Source organism: Panthera onca, chromosome C1 (assembly GCF_046562875.1).
Source record: "Panthera onca isolate mPanOnc1 chromosome C1, mPanOnc1 haplotype 2, whole genome shotgun sequence".
NCBI classification, from domain to species: Eukaryota; Metazoa; Chordata; class Mammalia; order Carnivora; family Felidae; genus Panthera; species Panthera onca.
The window spans coordinates 165,497,965-165,522,397 of NC_138346.1; positions in this window are offsets into that span (position 1 = coordinate 165,497,965).

A 24,433-nucleotide genomic window follows, 5' to 3' on the forward strand; every position below is an offset into this window, starting at 1 on the left:
CCCCCTTCCACAACCCCTCCAGCAACCCTCAGTTTGTTCTCCATGTTTATGAGTCTCTTCTGTTTTGTCCCCCGCCCTGTTTTTATATTGTTTCATCTGTTTTGTCTCTTAAAGTCTTCATATGAGTGAAGTCATATGATATTTGTCTTTCTCTGCCTAATTTTGCTTAGCATAATACCCTCTAGTTCCATCCATGTAATTGCAAATGGCAACATTTCATTCTTTTTGATTGCCAAGTAATACTCCATTGTATATATATACCACTTCTTCTTTATCCACTCATTCATCAATGGATATTTGGGCTCTTTCCATACTCTGGCTACTGTTGATAGTGCTGCTATAAACATTATAGCAGCATGTGCCCCTTCGAAACAGCATATCTGTATCCCTTGGATAAATACCTAGTAATGCAATTGCTGCGTCGTAGGGTAGTTCTATTTTTAATTTTTTGAGGAACCTCCATACTGCTTTCCAGAGTGGCTGCACCAGTTTGCATTCCCACCAGCAACGCAAAAGAGATCATCTTTCTCCGCATCTTCGCCAACATCTGTTGTTGCCTGAATTGTTGATGTTAGCCATTCTGACAGGTGTGAGGTGGTATCTCATTGTGGTTTTGATTTGTGTTTCCCTCATGATGAGTGATTTGAGCATTTTTTCATGTGTCAATTGGCCATCCAGATGTCTTCTTTGAAAAAGTGTCTATTCATGTCTTTTGTGCATTTCTTCACTGGATTATTTGGTTTTTGGGTGTTGAGTTTGATAAGCTCTTTATAGATTTTGGATACTAACCCTCTATCTGATATGTCGTTTGCAAATATCTTCTCCCATTCTGTCGGTTGCCTTTTAGTTTTGCTGATTGTTTCCTTTGCTGTGCAGAAGCTTTTTATTTTGATGCAGTCCCAATAGTTCATTTTTGCTCTTGTTTCCCTTGCCTCAGGAGACATGAGTAAGAAGTTGCTGTGGCCAAGGTCAAAGAGGTTATTGCCTGCTTTCTCCTCTAGGCTGTTTTGGGTTTTTTTGTTTTTTGGGTTTTTTTTTTTTTTTTTGTCAACAATATGCATGTTTATTACTTTAAGCCATTAAGTTTCAGGGGGGTGTTTGTTATGCACCATTACTGTGGCAATAAGTCACTGATGCACCCTTGTTTGCGCTGTCTGATATGCTCTAACCTAGTTCTTTTTTTATTATTACTAATACGAAATTTATTGTCAAATTGGTTTCTATCCAACACCCAGTGCTCATCCCAAAGGTGCCCTCCTCAATGCCCATCACCCATCCTCCCCACCTCCCACCCCCCATCAACCCTCAGTTTATTCTTCCTCTAGGGTTTTGATGGCTTCCTGTCTTATGTTTAGGTCTTTCATCCATTTTGAGTTTATTTTTGTGTGTGGTGTAAGAAAGTGGTCCAGGTTCATTTTTCTGCATGTCACTGTCCAGTTTTCCCAGCACCACTTGCTAAAAAGACTGTCTTTATTCCATTGGATATTCTTTCCTGCTTTGTCAAAGATTAGTTGGCCATATGTTTGTGGGTCCAATTCTGGGTTTCTATTCTGTTCTGTTGATCTCGGTGTCTGTTCTTGTGCCATTCATACACTTTCATATGCATTAGCTCATTCACTTCTCACACTAACTCTGCAGTGAGGGAGAACGGGCATTGTTATGCCTCTTTTATAGATAAGAAAACAGGACATTTAGAACCACAAGGAAGTGTATGACATACCCAAAGCCTATGCCTACAGTGTGTTCCAGGTTGGACTTCACATGCCCAATGCTGTGTTGGAGAAAGGCAGTACAGGACAGAGGGACAGGCCAAGCCTAAGGTTCCAACCATCTGTTTCTGATTCCAGTTATTCCCCAAACTACCCTGTGATACTTCACTGCTCTTTAGATGTTTGTTGTCCTGACTAAATGAAGCCATTGTACTAATAGCAGTTCTTTGCCTGGGCTACACATTAGGATCATCAGGTGAGCTTTAAAAAATTCCCGTGCCCAAACTATATCCCAAATCAATTAAATCCAATCTCTGGGGCTGGGAGACGTGGCTTCACCTATGGTTCTTTCACATTCCCCTGGCTATTTGCAAATGGAGCTAAGGTTGAGAATATTGGCTCTGAAGTAAATGATTCCTTGCATTTTTCAACACACTGTAAACTTCCATCTGAAGACAGCTTGTAGCCTCTGACCAATATAAATGTTCACTGATTGAACTGTCTCCAAAGAAGCCCATTTAACATTGTTAACCCACCCTCTCCCAATCATATGTGACCACAAAAGCCTTTCCTTGTGTGATAATTTTTAATACCCTATTAATATCCTACATCCCTAATGTACTCTGGGAAACACTCCATTCAGGGTCCATCTTTTTTTTTTAAGTCAATTCAGAAAAGTTTGATTCTCTGAGCTGTTTGAGGTGCCTTACATGAGTAAGTGCCTTACATGAGTGCCTTAGAAAACATTCTCGTGAAAACTGCCAGCACGTGCCCAGATGGGATGATGGTAACTTCTACTCACTCCTCTTGTGTTTGGGTTCAGTTCTATAATTAGCATTCCCATCAGCATGTTCTGAGGGTAGACTAAGAGAGACTCTTCCACATATGTTTCATGTGTTCCAGAGGTTTTAAAGAGCCCACCATTAAGGCAAAACCATTAAAATATAAAATAAAATGCAGCAGAATACATAAAGGCACAAAATGCAAAAGCAAGAAAGGCGAGATAAATAAATTTGAATACATCAGACTTTTAAATGGCAGAAGACCCCACGGACTAAGAAGAAAAGTGTAGACTGGGAGGGAACATGTGAAGCATACACAACAAGTCACAAACGTGTGGAATATGTAAAGAAGTCTCATAAGTCAACAAATAGCCCCAAATAAAAATAAATGAAGACATGAGGAGGTAATTCACAGAAGAAAGACAAATAGCCAACGTGAAGAAATGTACAGCCTCATGAATAATCAAGGGAAAACAGACTAAAATAATAACAAGACATCATTTTTCACACATGAGATTGGCACAAAATGTAAAATATTAATAACAGGTTTTCCTGGGGAATAGCAAAAGCTGTACTCTTCCACACTGTTGGTGAGGAAATAAACCAAAAAGGCCTTTTTGGAGGACAATTTAGAGTAGCTAACAAATTTTTTTTTATTTTTTTCATGTTTATTTTTGAGAGAGAGAGAGAGAGAGAGAGAGAGAGAGAGAGACAGGGCATGAGCAGGGGAGGGACAGAGAGAGAGAGGGAGATACAGAATCCAAAGCAGGCTCCAGACTCTGAGCTGTCAGCACAGAGCCTAACGCGGGGTGGGGCTTAAACCCATGAACAGTGAGATCATGACCCGAGACAAAGTTGGACACTTAACTGACTGAGCCACCCAGGTGCCCCTAATAAAATGTTTAATTCACATTTCTTCTCACCCAGAACTCCATTTCTTCGTCTTTACCCTGACTTGCAAGTACACCAGCCCATGTCAATGCAAAAAATGCAAAATAATGCCAAAAAAAAAACAAAAACAAAAACAAAATCGGGCAAAGAGTAAGTAGCCAACAAATGCCTCTATGGAAATGCAAAGAGAAACATCTGGAATCCCCAGGGGACTGGTATGTGGAGGTCAAAGTGGACTGCTTCATCTACATTATTTCATTTTTTTTTTTTTTGAGAGAGAGAGGGGATAAGATTGTCTTAATGACAGTGCACAACTCACAAGGTTGTAAGCATTAGATGAGTGAATATATATAAAGCATACAGTGCTTTCTCATAGGCACTGGGGAGTATCTTTGTCATCTTTAGCAACAGAGAATGGTATTCAATAACCGCCTGTACCTCAGGAATGTCTTCTGGCCTCTGCTCTGCCATTGCTGTAGAAGACCTTCTGCCACCTATCGTGGCTTCTGGGAATCCCTACATTTAAAACTCCCTTCCTCCTCCATTCGGGCAGTGATCAGGCAGTGATCACTGAATCTAGCCTTCCTGTGTCAAGATGACAGAGCGCAGGTGTTTGTTCATGTCTCTGAGGTCGAGCTTGCCACAGACATTATGGGAAATATGCAAACATCGGTCATCGCACTTTCTTAAATGCTTGCTGACTAACGCTCACTTCTCTAAGAAAACGCATTTTCCCCTTCTTTGGGGAAGATTCCAGGCCCTGCTGGATGTGGGATAGGGGCATTAGAAGGAGAAAGGAAAAGAGTGAAGGGGCATCACATTTTTATTTCAGACAAATTCTTAGGCTTCAGTGACAACATTTCCCACCTCCTCTAAAACGCATGGAACAGGGGCACCTGGGTGACTCAGTTAAGTGTCCAACTTGGGCTCAGGTCATGATCTCTTAGTTTATGAGTTCGAGCCCTATGTTGGGCTCTGTGCTGACAGCTCAGAGCCTGGAGTCTGCTTCAGATTCTGTCTCCATCTCTCTCTGTGTCTCCCTAGTTCACGCTCTGTCTGTCTGTCTGTCTGTCTCTCTCTCACACACACAAATAAATAAACATATAAATAAAATAAAACCTATGGACATTTAGCCCTGGAAGCATTTATCCTAACCAAAAGAAAATACATTTCAATAAATTAATTTTTTTTTTTTTAACAGCACTAATGAAGTGGTGACAGAGTATTGGGGAGGGACTCATTTTAGAGCTTGATAAATTGGCACGCCAAGAAGGAAATTATAGGGAGGCCTGAGTGGTGATTCCTTGTTCAGGACACCTGGAAGAAGCAAAGAGACACAGACTCTAGGAACTTACTAGAGATCCATTTGTTCCTTTTTCTCTCCGGTTGCTTCCTCTGACATATTTTTTTCTTTTTTAACTTTAGTTTTGCAAGAAGACCAGAGTCAACCCTATCAGCTTTTCCTCCCTGCTCACTTGAAAACCTTCTTTTTAACCTCCTTTACCCAGAGTTCCGCTCAGGCCTGCATGAGGCTTTTGTCTCCATTCACCTTTCTCAATTTGACATGATTGACTTCTCTTCCATTCATCCCCTTTGGGAGGTTTTATCCAGAGATTTGGTCCTGCTCCCTGCTTTTCTTCTCTTCCTCTCCATGAGGGAATCTCTCCATGCTCAAATTTTCATTTTTATTTGGAGGCAAATGGCCTTAGACATTCCTTGCAGATTCTGCAATTCTCATGCAAGGCAGTTACTTCCAAAGCTTTCGCTGGGTTACTTTCCAGCTTCCCTAACTTCTCTCAAAGTTACTTCCATCTTGCTGGGTTCCTGCCCAAGTCCCAGCTATCCTCCAGACTCTGAGGAGGCAGGGAATCTCCTCCTCGTTTCTCTTTGCCCATATAAATCTCCCCGGGTCTAATTCCAGTCCCACCTTTCTAAAAAGCCTTTTAGGATGTCCCCAGCCAGAAGGGATTCTCCCTTGTCTGAATTCCTATGGCACTTAACATCTATATCACTGAAGCACCCCGTCATCTATAGTCTGTGAAGAACTACAGGGGACATATGAGGTGCCAACAGAGGATGCTGTGTGCATGTGTTCAGACAAACATCTCTACCTCCTAGGTACATTGCTAGGGAAAGAGAAGGCAGTGTTTTATTTATTTTTTTTTTAAATATGAAATTTATTGTCAAATTGGTTTCCATACAACACCCAGTGATCATCCCAACAGGTGCCCTCCTCAATACCCATCACCCACCCACCCAGCCCTCCCACCCCCCCATCAATCCTCAGTTTATTCTCAGTTTTTAAGAGTCTCTTATGGTTTAGCTCCCTCCCTCTCTAACTTTTTTTTTCCTTCCCCTCCCCCATGATCTTCTGTTAAGTTTCTCAGGATCCACATAAGAGTGAAAACATATGGTATCTGTCTTTCTCTGTATGACCTATTTCACTTAGCATAACACTCTCCAGTTCCATCCACGTTGCTACAAAAGGCCATATTTCATTCTTTCTCATGGCCACGTAGTGTTCCATTGTGTATATAAACCACAATTTCTTTATCCATTCATCAGTTGATGGACATTTAGGCTCTTTCCATAATGTGGCTATTGTTGAGAGTGCTGCTATAAACATTGGGGTACAAGTGCCCCTATGCATCAGCACTCCTGTAGCCCTTGGGTCAGTTCCTAGCACTGCTATTGCTGGGTCATAGGGTAGGTCTATTTTTAATTTTTTGAGGAACCTCCACACTGTTTTCCAGAACGGCTACACCAGTTTGCATCCCCACCAACGGTGCAAGAGGGTTCCCATTTCTCCACATCCTCTCCAGCATCTATAGTCTCCTGGTTTGTTCATTTCAGCCACTCTGACTGGCGTGAGGTGATATCTGAGTGTGGTTTTGATTTGTATTTCCCTGATGAGGAGAGACATTGAGCATCTTTTCATGTGGCTGTTGGCCATCTGGATATCTTCTTTAGAGAAGTGTCTACTCATATTTTCTGCCCATTTCTTCACTAGATTATTTGTTTTTCGGGTGTGGAGTTTGATGAGTTCTTTGTAGATTTTGGATACTAGCCCTTTGTCTGAGATGTCATTTGCAAATATCTTTTCCCATTCCATCAGTTGCCTTTTAGTTTCGTTGATTGTTTCCTTTGCAGTGCAGAGGCTTTTTGTCTTCATGAGGTCTCAATAGTTCATTTTTGCTTTTAATTCCCTTGCCTTTGGAGATGTGTCAAGTAAGAAATTGCTGCGGAGAAGGCAGTGATTTAAAAAAAATAATGTCCTCTCTTCATAGGCTCTTACGGTCTGAGAAGGAAAACACAAATTTAGCCACATAATGTCTACGTGTACAAACCTTTGGTTGAATTGGATGGTTGGAAGTATTATCATTTGTCCTCTTGGGGTCGATTACTAAACTGTTCAGCATGCCTCAGGACCTTTGATGAGATCATATGTACATAATACTTTAATCAGGACAATTTTTAGATTAATTCCTTGAAACAGTTTCGTGGCATAGTTTCTCACTGGTTTATTTCCCTACTTTGTTTCTTATCACTATAGAAAATACCAGATACACAGGACAGTTACAGTTATACAGATAACCCTCACAAAATGATATTAAAATATATATTTAAGAGAAAATGCTATGTAGCATACATATCTCTCATTATATATGTAAACACTGAGAATCTTTGGGTGAGCCCAGTTTCTAAAACCCACTCACTTTGCTGTCACATTGCTACCCCAACACTCCTCACAGACCCATTTTCAAAACCTCAGATTTCCAATTATCTTAGCTGTCCTAACACTACTTTATTTGTTGATTTTGATTCTATCCAAACCTGCTCTGGAGGGAGCTACCTTGGATATTATATGGCCCGTGCCCACAAAATGCTCCACATATTCAGGCTAAGCAGAAAATGCTCCCTGAGTTTAGAAGCACAGTCTGTATCACCTAGATGTGACTGGCCACTTTTTAGGCTCTTTTCCTTTGGTTCATAACTTTCAAACCTGTGTACATTTTTTAAAAAAATATGTTTCACTGGTTGGAACCTCTCCTTTCTATTCCCTTTTAGTTATGTTTATTCTCTTTTTTTCTTCACTTGCTCCCCTATGAGTCATTTCACATTCCCCTTGGATCATTTCCCCCACTCAATCAATTTCAAAAGTTTCTCTGTACATATAGCATTCCTATAGATGGCCTCCTTCCATGTAAATCTCTTGTTGTAAACATCTTGTATTACTCTGTTTCCCAGAGTAGCTGGAATCAAGATTGATACATCTTTCTCACTTACGCATGACTTCCAGGATCCCTAGGGCCTATGTTGCAGCACTTGGGAGGTTTGGCTCAATGACAAGTCTTCCGTAATTCTCTTACTTTGAGATATGGCCACTTCAAGCCAAATGGGGAAATAGTCTTCACCTACGAAGTAACTCTGTTCTGTTTCCAGTCCCCTCCCCTGGTCTTAGGCAAAAATATCTGGTGCAGTGGGCAGAGCACAGAAGTGTGAGTAGGATGTCTCCTGGTGTACTTCTTTTCCAATAATGATCTTTCGTCCACAACCCAAACATGCCTTTTTCAACAGCCTCTCCTCTTTTTGTTAATGTTTGTTTTTTTGTTTGTTTGTTTGTTTGTTTGTTTGTTTGTTTGTTTGTTGAGAGAAAGAGAGAATGAGAGCAGGGGAAGGGCAGAGAGAGGGAGAGAGAGAATCCCAAGCAGGCTCTACACTCAGCAGTCAGCATGGAGCCCAATACGGGGCTCAATCTTACCACTGCGAGATCACAACCTGAGCCAGTATCAGAGTCAGATGCTGAACTGAATGAGCTATCCAGTGCCCCAACAGCCTCTCCTCTTAAACTGAGCTCCTTCCATGAGGATCCTGAACCGATAGACAAGACCTCACATGGACTCCTCTCTCCCATCAATATGTTTGAATAGCCATCTCCTGATATAAGATCCTTAAAACAAGCTCATGAGTTTCACCTGTGATATGTTTAGCCCCCTCATTCAGTAAAAAGATGATGAGATCTCAGATATAGGACATTTTTTTAGAGTCTGCCCTTTTTTACCTCATGGGTAGAAATATTATAGCATAGAGATTAAGAGGATGGACTTAAAAGCCAGGATACTTGCACTTACATTTCAACTCAACCTTGAGCAAGTTTCTTTAGCCTCTACAAGTGTCAGTTTCGTTATCTGTAGAATTGGGGATGGTAATATCTATCTCCTAGTACTGTTAGTATTATTAAAATTGCCCATAAACTAGATCATAAAACAAGTCGCCACTGAAATTATTTAAAGCATGTCCTCTGGAATTAAGTTAGATATTAATGATAAAGTACTAGAAAATTCCCAACTACTTGGAAATTAGGTAACCCGTGACTCGAATAGGGTACTCAGGTTTTGTCTACCCAGTTTTCCTACATGCATTTGCATACCTCAATACCGGTAAAAATTGCTGGAAGAATAAAGCTGCCCAAAGCAAAGAAGCTAACTTAATGCAACCTAACTGATGCTTCCATTGGCCATTACGTGCAGAAAACTCAGTAACACAGGAATCTTGGGCTTGGTCTTCCTTTTTCTCATGGGAGCACATGTTGACACTACACAGGAGAATGTCACCCTCTCTCAATATACACATTTGTGTACATAATTAGGTGAACTTCCTCTAACCATTTTGCAGATTCTGAAAAAGAGGATTTATAAGCAAAGCATAGTTTACCAGTTCATCTTTTTCTGTTCAGTAAATACAGAAATCACAAGAGGGCAAAACTGGAGATTAAAGACACTATTTCTGAGTAGAACTCACAGGCTAGAGGCCTTGTGGGCCAGGAGGGGTGCTACCTGACTCACTGGTGTGATCTGAAGGACTGCGTGAATTTTTCCAGCTTGCTAAACAATTTGCACTTGACTGGGACCAGGACATTTTGTATTTGCACCCATGCCTAACATTTCAATCAGCATGTATGCTAATGATATATCCCCTAGGAAATGCGAGGGATTAATGATAAAAATGTGAATCATCATCCAGGGTTATGAATTAACCAATCCTATTCTACTCAACAAACATTTATATAGCAACTATATTTAGTTACACACTGGGCTAGGGCAACAGTGCCACTAAATGCAAACATCCAGATGGACTTGTTATAGAAAAAGCATTGAATCTCAGATCAACTTCACATATAGACTGGTCTAAGAAATGAACAATAGACATAGAACTGGAAGTTTTATATTCTGGTCCAAGTTCTGACACTTACTCACTGTGCATCAGGAGGCAAGTTTAATAACCTTGCTTGCTGGCATACAACAAGGAGAGAGAGGAAACCAGTTATTTTCAAATAAGATAATGAATGTGAAAGCTGTTTTAATACAATTGAGGAGACTCTTTGTGTAATGCTGTGGAATGATCTCCAAGAAAGTACTGTTAAATTCTTTCTTTTTTTGGCAAGGGTACAGAAAAGCGCTTTCGTTTTCTTTCTTTGTTTTAAAGAGAAATCCTATATCTACAGACTGCTAAATGCATAGAATGTCTTTGGAGGTATACACAAAAAATGTTGGTAGTATTGCTGACCTCTGGGGAAAGTTACAGTGTGGACGGTGGAAATGACAAGAAGAATTTTTAAGATAAGGAAATTGAAACATATAGAGGTTAAATAACTTCCCAAGGACATCTGGTAAATATCTAAAATAGCAGGGATTCAAAATGAGGTGGTCTAATCATAGAATTCACTCTGTGACCACCATGCCCTACTGCCCCCTGACCTTCTGAAGAGAGGGTGTCCATGCTGAAAAGTTAACCTTTGCTCTAAAAGCCCACCTCAGATATCTAGCCATTATCTGTAGAATTCAGTCTACCAACCATTTCCTCCCCTTTTCTAGACTGACGTGCCACACTGGTTGAGAACATTATTTCATTAAACTGCACTCTCTTTCTCTGGTACAAATCAATACAAAACCACAAAGATTTGGGGCGCCTGGGTGGCTCAGTCGGTTAAGCGGCTGACTTCAGCTCAGGTCATGATCTCGCAGTCTGTGAGTTCGAGCCCTGCGTCGGGCTCTGTGCTGACAGCTCAGAGCCTGGAGCCTGTTTCAGATTCTGTGTCTCCCTCTCTCTGACCCTCCCCCGTTCATGCTCTGTCTCTCTCTCAAAAATCAATAAATGTTTTTTAAAAAATTTAAAAAAGACACAAAGATTTCTCTAAAAACATATACAAAATTCCTGTCCCAGGTCTGTTTTTTTTTTCTTTTAATTTTGTGTCCCTGACAGCTAGAAAAGAATCACTTACTTTAATAGGAATGATCCTTCCTGTATGACACTAATTGAAACGTTGTTTGCATTCAGAAGATGTCTTAACAGAAAATGTCTTATTTAATTGGTTGGAGCCTTTCTGAAAGTCACTGTCTAGCTAGCCCAGGGATCTTTGGCCAGACATTGCTTGGCTCCTTTCACTTAATTGGAGATACATGCACTGCTCTTTGGTTGTGGTGGTGGTTCATGCATTCTTCCCACAGTGCCTCTGTTGCTGCCCTGCTTTAATCATCCACCAAACCATTTTGGGCTTCTTTCCAGAAACTTTCAACATAACCTACCTGTTTCAAGACTGGAGCTGAAGCTATTGTTCTTCTTGGTTTTAGTTGTCTTTGCAGACTTCAAACTGATATCCTTCTGGGTCACTTCAGTGAGCAGGGTCATGCCCATTCCAGCAAGACCCACGTTGCCTGGGTCTCCTTCATGCTGTGACTTCATTTCCACACCACTGCAGCCATCTCCTCACTCCCATGGTCACACCCTGGACTTATCATCATCATTCCTTTGATTTCCACCTGAAAAATGCTAGACTTAGAAGTTCCACTGCCTGATCACAGCCTCATAAGCTTCTACCCATCAACCCCTAAAACCATTCCAGAAATCCTATCCAAGGATCCAATATCAGGTAGCCAATTCTCACCTAGCTCTACTTTCTTTTCTATTCAACCTGGATCCCAAGGTCAAATGCTTCAAACCTAATAACAGCATCCTTAAGTCTTCACTTGACTGTCGTTCTACATCTGCTGGAATGTCTCCCAACCCTTGGAGAATCTAGCAAGTCTGTGCCTCTACCTCTCCCAGGCTGAAAGAGTAAAGCATGTAAACTTGCAGATTGATGACTCCACTGAGGCCTCAGTTCATGAATCCCTTTACTTGACTCTAGTAAGTTCCTTTTCCCACTTACCTTAGAGACTGTATTAAGCTTTAATAATCTCCTATTTCAGTTAGGACCGTTTTTGGGTGCATATAATTGAAACACAATATAGCAGTGACCTAAACTTGATATAGGTTTGTTTCTCCATTATGTAAAAGAAAATCAGAGATTGGCACTCCAGGTGTGCTTGTAGAGATACAACAAAGTCCTCAAAACCTAGGCATCTATCTTTCGGTTCTGTGATCTTCAGCAGATGGCTTGTAAACTTAAGATCACCTCATGACCCAAAATGGCTGCTGGAGTACCTGTCATCATATTCTAGACAGCAAGAAAATAGAAGTCCAGAAAGGCAAAAGAATACCCCTCAAAGCCAAGTTGTCTTTCTTTAGGAACCTTCACAGAAGTCCCATATAACACTCCTATTGATATCTTATTGGCCATAACTTGATCATATGAGCATGTTTATTTGTAAGGTAAGCTGGGAAATGCAGTTTTTAAGCTATATATGTCACTCGCCCAAACAAAATCAAGACTCTGTTACTAAGGAAGAAGGGGGGGAATGGATTTGGAGTAAGCATCTAACTGCCCCTACCACATCTTCATAATGCCTCTACTCCCACACTCCTCATTTCAGACAGCTCTTTTACTGGGAAGAGACCAACAGGTGTGAAATCCCTTAAGATCTCTCCCCTCCATTTCTAATTCATCTGATTACAGAAACCACACTTAACTTACTTTATTCCTGTCTTGGAGGAAGAGTGTCTCTACCCCGCAAGGCTAAAACCTGTGCTTTTATCATATGTCATTTATCACATGTCAAGTGTGCAGCAATAAAGATGTTAAATTTTTTCAAATTTTAAATTCATTCACTTCTTAATCCCTTACCATCTGTCTTCCACAGTCATTATTCTCCTGAAACTCTTCTAGCCAGGGTCACCAATTAATATCAAACTGCCAAATCCAAAGCAAGTTTTCAAAAAACAGTTTTACGGTTCCCCCCCAAATTAACCATAGAACTATCTATTCTACTCCTACTCTATTCCTCCATATATACTCCAAAAAACTGAAAACAAATACTAAAAAAAAAAAAAATGCATGTACATGCATGTTCATAACAATACTATTCACAGTAGCTAGTAGATAAACACAGCTCAAACATCCATTACTGGATGAATAGATTTAAAACATTGTGGCATATTTATTCAATAGAATATTATTCAGCCATAAAAAGCAATGAAATACTGGCAAATGGTACAATGTAGATGAACCTTGAAATCATTATGCTAAGAGAAAGAAGCCAGACACAAAAAGTCACATGTTAAGAGATTTCATTTATATGAAATATTCAGATGGATAAATCCATAGATATGTAACCCAGATGGGTGGTCACCAGGAGCTGGGAGGAAGCCACTTAACACATATAGGGTTTTACTTTGAAGTAATGGAAATGTTTCGGAGCTAGGTAGAAGTGGTGGTTACATTGTATTATGAATGTACTAAATGCCACTGCATGGTTTGCTGTAAAAATAGTTAATTTAAATAGCTATGTGAATTTCATCTCAATAAATTACTCTTTTATAACATCACTTTTCCGTTCTCTTACTCATACTTCCACCATTGACCACCACCTACTTCCCAAATTCTTCCTTCCTTTGATTTCCTGAGCATCAGTTTTTATGGTTTTTCTGCGTGCTTCTCTGACCATTCTTACCCTTTCTCTTTTGCTGATTCAACTTTTTTTGTAATCATGTGATTTTGGAGAATTCTCCAGACTATTTGGGTTCTCTTCTATTTTTGTTCCTCCAGGATTCTCCCCTCTATTATCTCAGTTCTATTAGAGGAAGTTTATGCTCCTGTTCTCATCTCTGGATAAAGAACTTCTATTCCCAGGAAGAAACAGTATTGGGAAAACCCATCTGAACAGACCATGTTACCGGCCCCATGGAAGAAGGAGTGATTTATCTAATTGGAGAGTTGCAAAAATCTGACACTCATTTTTACACAGTCCTTTATAGGGAGAGGTTAAAATGTTGAACTTCATGGTTCCCATGTGGCCTATCCTCTTTCTTTTTGTACCAGCCTTTGCAGAAACATAAATTCTGCTCTCCTCTATAAGCTAAGCTTAACTGCAGACTTTTGGAAGGAAGTTAGTAATTTCAAATTAGAAGGGAGAGTTTTAGGACACCTTGTTGTGGCAATAGATCCGAGCTGTATTCGCCATGCCAGTCTTCTTAGTAATAAAACAGAATATCAGTCTCCACCTATTGAAATTGTTATTTAATTTATCTCTTACCTTTTAATTCAGAGGGAGAAGGACATGGTCTAACACCCTTTTAAGACTCAACAGTTTCCAACCACGACTTCAGTACCAGTTGCTACCAAATTTATCACTCTGGCCCCTTTCTGTTTCTTCTTCTTTTTTTTTTTTAACTGAATTATAATCGATATACAGTAATATATTAGTTTCAAGTGCACCACATCCTGATTTAATATTTTTAATTTTTTTAAGTTTATTTTATTTTTTAGAGAGAGAGTGTGTGTGAGCATGAGTTGGGGAGACACAGAATCTGAAGCAGGCTCCAGGCTCTGAGCTGTCAGCAAAGAGCCTGACATGGGGCTTGAACTTGTGTACCACAAGATCATGACCTGAGCCAAAGTCGGACGCTTAACTGACTGAGTCACTCAGGCGCCCCCTGATTCAATATTTTTATACCTTGCAAAATGATCACCATGATGGGTCTAGTTACTGCCAGCATACAAAATTATTACAATATTATTGACTATATTCCCTATGATGTACATTAAGTCCCCATGAATTATTTATTTGATAACTGAAGGTTTGTACCTCTTAATCTCCTTCACCTATTTCTCCTGTCCCCCCACCCTTGGGCAACTGCCAGGTCTCTATAAGTCTCTTTTGTTTATTCATTTGTTTTGTTTTTTTTTAGATTCCACATATATATGAAATCATATGGTATTTGTCCTTCTCAGACTTATATCACGTAGCATAATACCCTCTAGATGCATCCATGTTGTTGCAAATGACAAGATTTCATTCTTTTTCTTTTAGAGCTAATGTTCCATTGTGTGTGTGTGTGTGTGTGTGTGACACACACACACACACACACGCACACACCACCACCACCACCACATTTCTTTATCCATACATCTATGAATGAGCATTTAGGTGGCTTCCATATCTTGGCTGTTGTAACACAGCAATGAACATAGGAATGCATACATCTTTTCAAATTTGTGTTTTCATTTTCAAATAAATACCGAGAAGTGGAATTGCTAGATCATAGTATTTCTATTTTCAATTTTTTGAAGAACTGCCACACGGTTTTTCCTAGTGACTGCAGCAATTTACACTCCCATGAACAGTGCATGATGGTTCCCTTTTCTCCACATCCTCACCAACACTTGTTATTTCCTGTCTTTTCGAGTCCAGCCATTCTGACAGGTGTGAGATTCACATTTCCCTGGTAATTAGTGGTGTTGAGCACCTTTTCATGCACCTATTGGTGGTCCTGATCCTTATTTTCAAGTGACCACCTGTGTTCTTCCCCCATCCCAAACATCTCCTGTATGATTATTTGGTTGATTTTTAAAACTTTAACTTTTTTAACATGATTTTTTAAATTTAAATCCAAATTAGTTAACATATAGTGTAATAATAACTTCTGCAATAGAATTTAGTGATTCATCACCTACATATAACACCCAATGCTTATCCCTACAAGTGCCCTCCTTAATGCCCATCACCCATTTAGCCCATCCCCCCACCCAACAACCCACCAACAGCCCTCATTTTTTTCTCTGTATTTAAGAGTCTCTTATGGTTTGTCTCCCTCTCTGTTTTTATCTTATTTTTGCTTCCTTTCCTCTATGTTCATCTGTTTTGTTTCATAAATTCTGCATGTAAGTGAAATCATGATATTTGTCTTTCTCTGACTTATTTTGCTTAGCATAATACACGTTAGTTCCATCCATGTTATTGTAAATGGTAAGATTTCATTCTTGTTGATCACTGAGTAATATTCCAGTGTGTGTGTGTGTGTGTGTGTGTGTGTGTGTGTGTGTATATATATATATATATATATATATATATATATATATATATCTTCTTTATCCATTCATCAGTCAATGGCTATTTGGGCTCTTTCCATACTGTGGCTATTGTTGATAGTGCTGCTATAAACCTTAGGGTACATGTACTCCTTTGAATCAACATTTTTGTATCCTTTGGATAAATACCTAATAGTGTGATTGCTGCGTCATGGGGTAGCTCTATTTTTAGTTTTTTGAGGAACCTTCATACTGTTTTCCAAAGTGGCTGCACCAGTTTGCATTCCCACCAACAGTGCAGAAGTGTTCCCCTTTCTCTGCATCCTGGCCAATATCTGTTGTTGCTGGAGTTGTTAATTTTAGCCATTCTGACAGGTGTCAGGTGGTATCTCATTGTGGTTTTGATTTGTATTTCCCTGATGATGAGTTAACATGATTTTTGAAGTTACAAGTATACAGTCTCTGGAGACTCAAAATTATTACACCTCAGAGCATTATGTAGTTGATAAAGATGACAAAACGGAGGAACCTGGGGAATGGGAGGATCGAAGGAGTTATATGATCCAACATCACTCCTGTAAGTTGCCTAAAGCAGGAACTGGGAAACCATCAAGAGCCAAGGCAGCTGACTTTGTCCCTTTTTAAACCTTCTCATGATTCCAGAAGCGACTGGAATTGCTCTTCTCACAGGGGCTCCTCTGTTACTTTAGATTGTGTTAGAGACTTTCTCTTACCTGCAGCCAATGTCTGATGTTTATTATGTTCTTAATAGTTTTCATTATTGTCCACATTTTCCTTGAGAATGTTACAATTGAAGCACAACGTTTTAGGTATAAAGTAACATACCCACTTATGGGGTTTGGGCTGCTGTAATAAAGTACTATAGACCAGGTGCTGTATAGGCAACAAGTTTATTTCTCATAGTTCTTAAGGCTGGAAAGCCAAGATCACAGTGCTGGCATGACTGGGTCTGGGGAGGGTCCTCTCCCAGAGTGTAGAACGCTGTCTTATTCTTCACACAGAGGCAAGCAGAGAGGAAGGAAGCCCTCTCACATCTCCTCCAAGAAGGGCACTAGTCCCATTCCTGAGGCCTCCACCCTCATGGCCTAATCACCTCCCAAAGGCCCACCTCCTAATATCACATAGGGAGTTTAGATTCCAACCTAAGAATTTTGAGGGGACGCACAGGCAGTCTTTGACAGTCCACTACCCTTCATTTGCTCCTTGTGGTGAGCAGATGGGTGGACCTCCTGCTCAGCTTCCTGTTCGCCCTCCACCTGATGCGCCTGTTCCAATTGCGGAAGCTGGAAGGCGTCAAAGCTACATTTCCCTCGCAGCTAGGATGTGGATACAAATTACGTGCCACCAGTTAGGTGCATTGTGCAAGATATAGAAGGCAGAAATGGGGCATAAGCCTTCTCCTTTCCTCTTTTGGTCTGTTTTGTTGTTGTTGTTGTTGTTGTTGTTGTTGTGTTTTGTTTCATCTTCTGGCAAACAATATCTTGGACACAGGAGATTTTTCCATAGCAGGGTTCCAGTGACTAAGAAGAGGCGGTTGTGACAGAGACAGAAGGGGTAGTAGCCTCCTGATTTTGGCTTCCTGATCCTTGGAGGTGCCGTTCAGACAGTGCAATGCAGGGTCCTTGGCTACAGGGTGGAGTACTTCTCAACATTTCCAGGGATAGCCTCAGAGGTGGTAACTCCCCTGGGGTCAATCCTGCTGTGTTGTTCTGGGAGCAAGGATTTTGCTCTTCCCAGGCTTCCAGTGATTTTTACTATCACTTAATTTCCTTTATTAAATCTTTCTTGCCTAAAATAGCTAAAGCACTTCTCTTTCCCGCATTGAACCCTTATGGATGCATTACACTACTTTTTTTTTGAAGATTATGTATTTATTTTTGAGAGACAGGGAACATGAGCAGGGGAGGCACAGAGAGAAAGGGAGAGAGAATCCCTATAGCACAGAGCCCAACAGGGGGCTAGCTCCCAAGAACCGTGAGGTCATGACTTGAAATCCAGAGTCAGACACCTAACCAACTGAGCCACCCAGGTGCTCCATGACTTTCTATCCCCAGTACCAGAAAGGAGTTAGAGATATCAATTATTTTATGGCTAAGGACCCAGGAATGCCCACATCCTGCTCTACTTATATCCCTTTGTATTAGGAGTTTCCAAGGGAGCCATCTGAAAAAGGAATAATAAATAAAAATCAAAGTACCACTTTATTACTAGTTGTGCACAATCTTAAAACCCAAATGCAGTGCCTTGATAAAGGTAACAGTGGGGCCTGGGGCTGCCTGCTCCAAGTTCCCATCTTGACATCTTACCAGTTTGGACACAGGCAGGCAGGAAGTTGAAGAGAGAGAGAGAGAGAGAGAGAGAGAGAGAGAGAATCAACAGAATCATCTAGAATCCACTTATTCATCCAGCTGTGAGAAGCAGGAGAGAAAGAGAGAAGTTTCTTGCATTTTAAGGGACAGTAACCTTGCCCACTGGTCAGCAAGGCCCAGTCAATCATCCTGGACCCTGAGCTCACAAACTGACAACTCTCCAGAGGGGTAAAGGAGGGGGTGGATGTAGGCAAGGAACTGAGCACATATGTCAGCCGTGGGACACGATGGATGTCAAGAAGGAACTGGCCAGGCAGAGCAGAGGGGCAAGGACTAGTGAGTATCCCTGTGACAGTTAGGGTCTCCTCTTTTGGTTTCATGAACTTGTCATAAATGGGAGTGTGTGAGTGAAGGAAAGAAAGCTAACAGTGATGAGGAAGCTAGCCTGTGGGTAGTGATATTAACAAAGCAGGAGGTGTTGATCATAATCAACAAGTGTATATGAATTTTTACAATTAGTTGGCCCTAATGGAAATGCTGGTAGAGACATTGTTAGAATATACTGATTTTTCTGGACGGGAAAGACTGAAAACAGAAATCCTGGATGCACCTCTAATAGGCTGTTCGATTTAACCCATTGAAGAGGAAATGGGTGATGTGAACTTGGACGTTCCCTCTAATATTTTGCGATTCTAGTCTGTACCCCAAACCGGCAGCACTTTAGAGTTTTTGCCATCTCTAAAAAGCTTCCTGACTCAAACAAATCAACAAACGCTACCACTCTAGCTGCGAATCACTACCTCCTTAAAGACACCCCTTAAAGCCAAGCCCCCTTATTTGTGTGCTAATGGAAAGAATACACCTTTCTGAAAAGCAAAGAAGGTAGACTTCGGAATTTTTCTTTTTAATTCAAATTGATCCTTTGTGAAAATGGGCAGGAGAAAGTCAGAAAAATTAAAATAATCCAGAAAAGTTAAAAATAATCCAGAAAATAAAATTCTGTTTTGTTTATGTTGCTGAAACCATGGTTTACATTGTTGATCTCATCATGAATGACTCAAGTTTATAGTCAACTGGCACTCTGATGATATTTAGCTCTTATATTAATATGGTCTTGAGAATATATCCTAAGAATTCTGTCATCTATACCAGAGATGAAATTTCTTGGGGACAAAAACTGTCTCATTAACACCTACATCCTTCACAGCGAGGTGTTGACACAGACTCTAGGAGTCATTGGATGAATGGAGACATAGTAGGATGGGTGGTTAAGCAGATGGGCACACAGATGGCTGGATGGATAAATACAATGAGTTATTTTTGTTATCTTAATCAGTATACTCCTTTGGAAGGGCTTCAAGATGAATCTGTATAATCCTGAACACTTGAAAGAGAGAGGAGGAGTCAGGAATTATAGTAAAACCCAGACAAAATACAACAAAACATATTAGTACTGAAGGTTTTTAAAAATGTTTACATTCTGAAGTCAATAACTCTGATCATGTGCTTTTCTTGTAACATTTTTTTGTTTTCTTTAATGCTTTTATTTATTTATTTTTGATAGAGAGTACAAGAAGGGGAGGGGCAGAGAAAGAGGGAGACAGTGGATATGAAGCGGGCCCTGTGCTGACAATAGCAGCCCTACGTAGGGCTCGAACCCACAAATCGTGAGATCATGACCTGAGCCGAAGTCGGTCACTTAACCAACTGAGCCAACCAGCCACCCTTCTTGTAACATTTTATATCCTATTTTTCATTTCTTAAATTTTGGTAGACTTAAAATAATGCTGTGTTAATGTTAGCTCCAGGAGAGTGTTAGAACACAGCTAACCTGGAACCTGGCCAGTCCCAAGTATGGTCCACCAAACAGCACCATCTCCATCACCTGGGACCATATTAGAAATGCAGCATCTGAGGCTTCTTCCTAGACATACTAAACCAGAATTTGCATCTTCACACGTTCCCCGGATGAGTCCTATACACATTAAAGTCTTAGAGACACTGGTCTAGATCTGAGCCAATAATGAGTAGGAAGTGGGATTAGCCCAGAAGCCATGGACTCTTGCATCAGAGACTTAGTCTAAGCAAAGTATAGTACATCCCAAGTCCTATCCTGATGGTGAAGAAGTCTCAGGTGCTAAAGAAGGGAGTTTGATATATTGGAACATAAAAAGTGAGCTGTGGAGAATGGAGACTGTAGGGCTAGAGAGGATTGTGTGTGTGTGTGTGTGTGTGTGTGTGTGTTTGTGTGTGTGTGTGTAGGCTAGAGGGAAGAGCAGTCAATTTCATCTTCTGAATAACAGGAACCATCGGAAATGCAAGAGACTGCAAGAGTCAGCTGATTGAAATATGATGCAGGGCCTCCCCTTAGGTCTGGACATCACTGCTGAGCCCTAGAGCCTCAGGGAGGGGCAGCCATGTCTGTGTCTTACTCGGGAAGGGGGACAATATGAGCATGAACTTCTCAGCCACAAAAGATTTTCCAGCTTTGGCTAGAGGCAATACGCTGGGTGTTTGATTCCAAAGAACCAAGTCTTTAGAAGTGAGAATGTAGGAAAAGGCCAGAAGTGACATTTGGGGAAATTGAGGCAGACAACTGATGAGAATTCTCAATCCCACCAGCTGGGTAGGTGACGCTGTGCAAATTAATTCACTTCTTCAGTATATTTTTTGTTATTTTCTTAATAGTTACTCAAGGGATTCCAATATATATCTTATTATATTTTACTTCAGGTTAATAGTGACTTAATTCTGGTAAAATATAGTAACTTGGCTCCAGTATAGCTCCATTTCCTTCTTCTTTGCGCTACTCTTGCCATTTTGTATATATATATCCAGCAGTCCGGTGTCATAATCATTGCTTTGCATAATCTTATATCTTTTAAACAAGCTCATATATATATTATATATATATATATATATATATATATATATATATAATATATATATTCCACAGGAAGAAATAAAGAACATTGGAGATAGCAAATCTAAAAGACTATATGGCCATATATACGTTATCTAGTTACATCTCTATCTGTATATTTCAAGTCTGCCCCAGCTTTTACTTTCCCCTCAGCCAGGCCTTCTCAGACATGCACATCCTCTTAGCCAGTGATATGTGGAGAGCTTATCTAATTTTCAAGGTCTTCCTGTTAAATTTCTGGCCACAACCTCAGGCTGGCAAGGCTATAGGCTTTTCCTATTTGTTTGCTAATGAGTTTTCTAATTTTACTGCCACTGCCCTCCTCTGCAAATCACGCCAGTCCCCTCTGGCAGCTAAAGCTGCTGATTTTCACAAGCAGCCCCACCGGGTAGCACTGTGGTGCCAACAGATCTGGGGTAAGGGTATGGAGTAGCCTCAGGCAAGAAAGCCACAGACTCCCTTTGTTCTTACCCAGAGTTCAGCAGGGTTTCGTGAATAAATGTTTCTCATTTTGTTGTTTGCTTTTGTCAGTTTCCAGAGCCCTGAAACGGTTGTTGCGGATAATTTTCTCTAGTTGTTTTTGTGGGAGAGAATTTGTCATCTTCTCCACTCTGCATTACTAGAAGCCATGCCTCCTATTCACTTCCACCGGCTTTGGGTTTTTCATCAGTAAAATGAGGTCTCTACCACCCTAGTCCTATGCTATTTTCACTGGACCAGGAAACCAAAAGTTTTCAGGAGCTAGAAGCCTATTAAAGATGACACAGGTCACATCACTTAGGGTTCAGGCACCAGCAAACTTGGCTGACTCTGTCTGGCTGACGCGGTTCAGAAGACTATGGGGCAGCTCAGAGACGAGGCTGCCACTGGTACAAATCTAAAAGGATTCTTCTTTGAATAAAAAAAAAATGTTTAAATTAGTGTATTATTGCACAACTAAACATCACACTCAGGCAACCCCAGGAAAGTAGAAACCAGGCAGGTGGCTACCTCATCTGTAAAGGAAAGAGAAGGGGGAAGGGATAGGAGTAAGTGACTAAAAGGAGGGGCAGGACAGTGATGGCTTTGATGCCATAAAGCAAACATTTTTTAAACTGGCCCGAATATATGCGTCCCACTCAGAATAAAGTAAAACTAAAGCTTTTTACTTGGGTCCATGGTCTGAATGCTTCTCTCTACTCCCACCCCACCCCCATGACATTCATATGTTGAAATCCTAATGCCCAATCTGATGGTGTTAGGAGGTGAGCTCCTGCCCCTCAGGAGGTGATTAGATCATGTGCTTGGAGTCCTCATGAATGGGATTCTTGTTCTCATAAGAGACACCCCATAGATCTCCCTCGGTCCTTTCTACTAGTCTGCAGTCTCCAACTCAGATGAGGGCTTTCACCAGAACCCAACCGCCCTGGCACCCTGATCTTGGACTGCCAGCCTCCAGAACTGTGAGAAATAAGTTTGTGTTGTTTATAAGATACCTGGTCTCTGGGATTTTGTTACAGCAGCACAAACAGACTAACACAGAAAAATGCCCTTAGTTTTCCAGGCTCTTCCAAAGGAGGACTGTAAGGGCCCGAGCAAGCAGAAGATCTAATGCACACAAGTGCCCCCGTTCCTGGCTGCTCAGCCACATCCTGATGTGCAACATTCACATCACTGGCAATAGGCACACTCCACTCTCCCAGCCCCTGCTCCCCAGGAAAGGGACTATGTCTAGGTAGGTTTGCTCTCAGATGCTGTCAGAGCATCTAAAACAATGGAAGGATAAGGGAAGCAACCTCAGGGAACACCCAGAGTTGCATAGGGACGGGACCAGTTTGTATATGTGTGGGTGCCAACAAGTGAGCGTGCAGGTGAATGTATATTCCTGGATGCTAGTGCAAGTTTATTTCACCAAAAGCTCTCTGCTGCTTTGAGAGGATCCACCCCCATTCTCCTAGAAGTTAAAATCAGTCCACAATGTGAATGCTTTCCTTGCCTTACACTTGGTGCCCTTATACAGTACACAATGGGAACAATCGTGCAAAGGAAAGCTGGATAACCAAAATTTTAAAAGAGCAGTTTGAAAGATCCAGGAAGCAGGGCCCCATTCCTGTGATTAATAAACTTCAACCATGTTTAATCATAGCCTCACTCTACTCAAGATAAAAAGATTCCTGGGAGAAAGCATCTGATTGGCTCACCCTGGGCCATGTGTCCATGCTTTGGCCAAGATGGGACAAGTTGTCTTGTCCCTTAAGTGCTTAATAACCTTTTAGCACTGTACCCTATCAAGAATAGTTCCCCAGAACAGAATTAGGGTTCTGTTCCTAGAAAGGGGAACACACACTGAGCAGGCAAAAACAACAGATGGCTAACACAGAAAAATTAATTAGGGATCAGATTTCTTTATTATAGGACTTCTCGACGCCTTTATGTGGCAAATTTTGTTTTATGAATCTTTAATAGGAAATCAAATATGTAACATTTCTCAATTTACCAAGGAACACTTTTTTGGCAGAATACTTCGAGAGACAAGGGCCCTCCCTTCCCCTCTCCCCCCAAAAAGACCACCTTTAGAGAAATTAGACCATATTGTCTCTGTGCCCACAGGTATTGTAGCCCGTGAGGGCAAGAAATTGAAATTTACCATTGAATGTCCAATGTCTGGAACAGACCTAGCACAGAGAAAGTACTCAATAAACGGAGCACTGAATGAATCTGTTTATATTATCTGTGTATTTATCTCTGAAAGTCTGAATTGCATGAGGCATTGCAGGAGCCATGCTCATCAAAGGAAAATTCAGTTAGGTTAATTCTATTGTGCTCACTAGGTCTGAGTAAACTATCCATCCTCCACAGAGCCTCAGAGTCCTATAGTTGAAAGGAAAATCCAATGCGTCACTCCTACTCCTAAAACGGATGCCTATTTCAGGCCTGTATAAACTCCTGAGTATGATGTGCGGTGGCTTTGAAATTCTGGCCCCTGCCCGTCTCCTGCCTCTCTCCATCCCCCACTTTATGCTTCAGGAAAATGACTGATACGTTTATAAGTCTTTAAGTTTGAAAGGTTTTTTTACTCCTCTGTAACTATGCAAATGCTGTTCCTCTGCCCCCTCCTTTTAGCCATTTAGAAAATTCGTCTTTCACAATCCGGATTCACTGTTAACTCCACTGTGAGGTTCCCCTGATCTCTCACCCGGCTGCTAGCCCAGTCCTAGTCCTCTCCTCTGAATGGTGGACATTTGTGAACCGCTGCATATTCACCACATGCCTCTGCTCTCTATGCTCTTTGTCTTCCCTTATGGGCCCCGTGGGAATAAGGATCACACATGTTCACCTGAGTAGTTGTAGTACCTCATACCTAGTACCTAACTTCAACTAACCAGGATGAGAAAAATCCCACCAAGAGATTCAGAGAGCAGGACTGTCATGCCAGGAAGTACATCCATAGGTGAGAGAAGAGGCTTAGAGGGGCCTGTGGGTGGCTCAGTCAGTTAAGCATCCAACTCTTGGTTTCCACTCAGGTCATGATCTCATAGTTCGTGAATTTAAACCCTGCCTCGGTGTCTGCA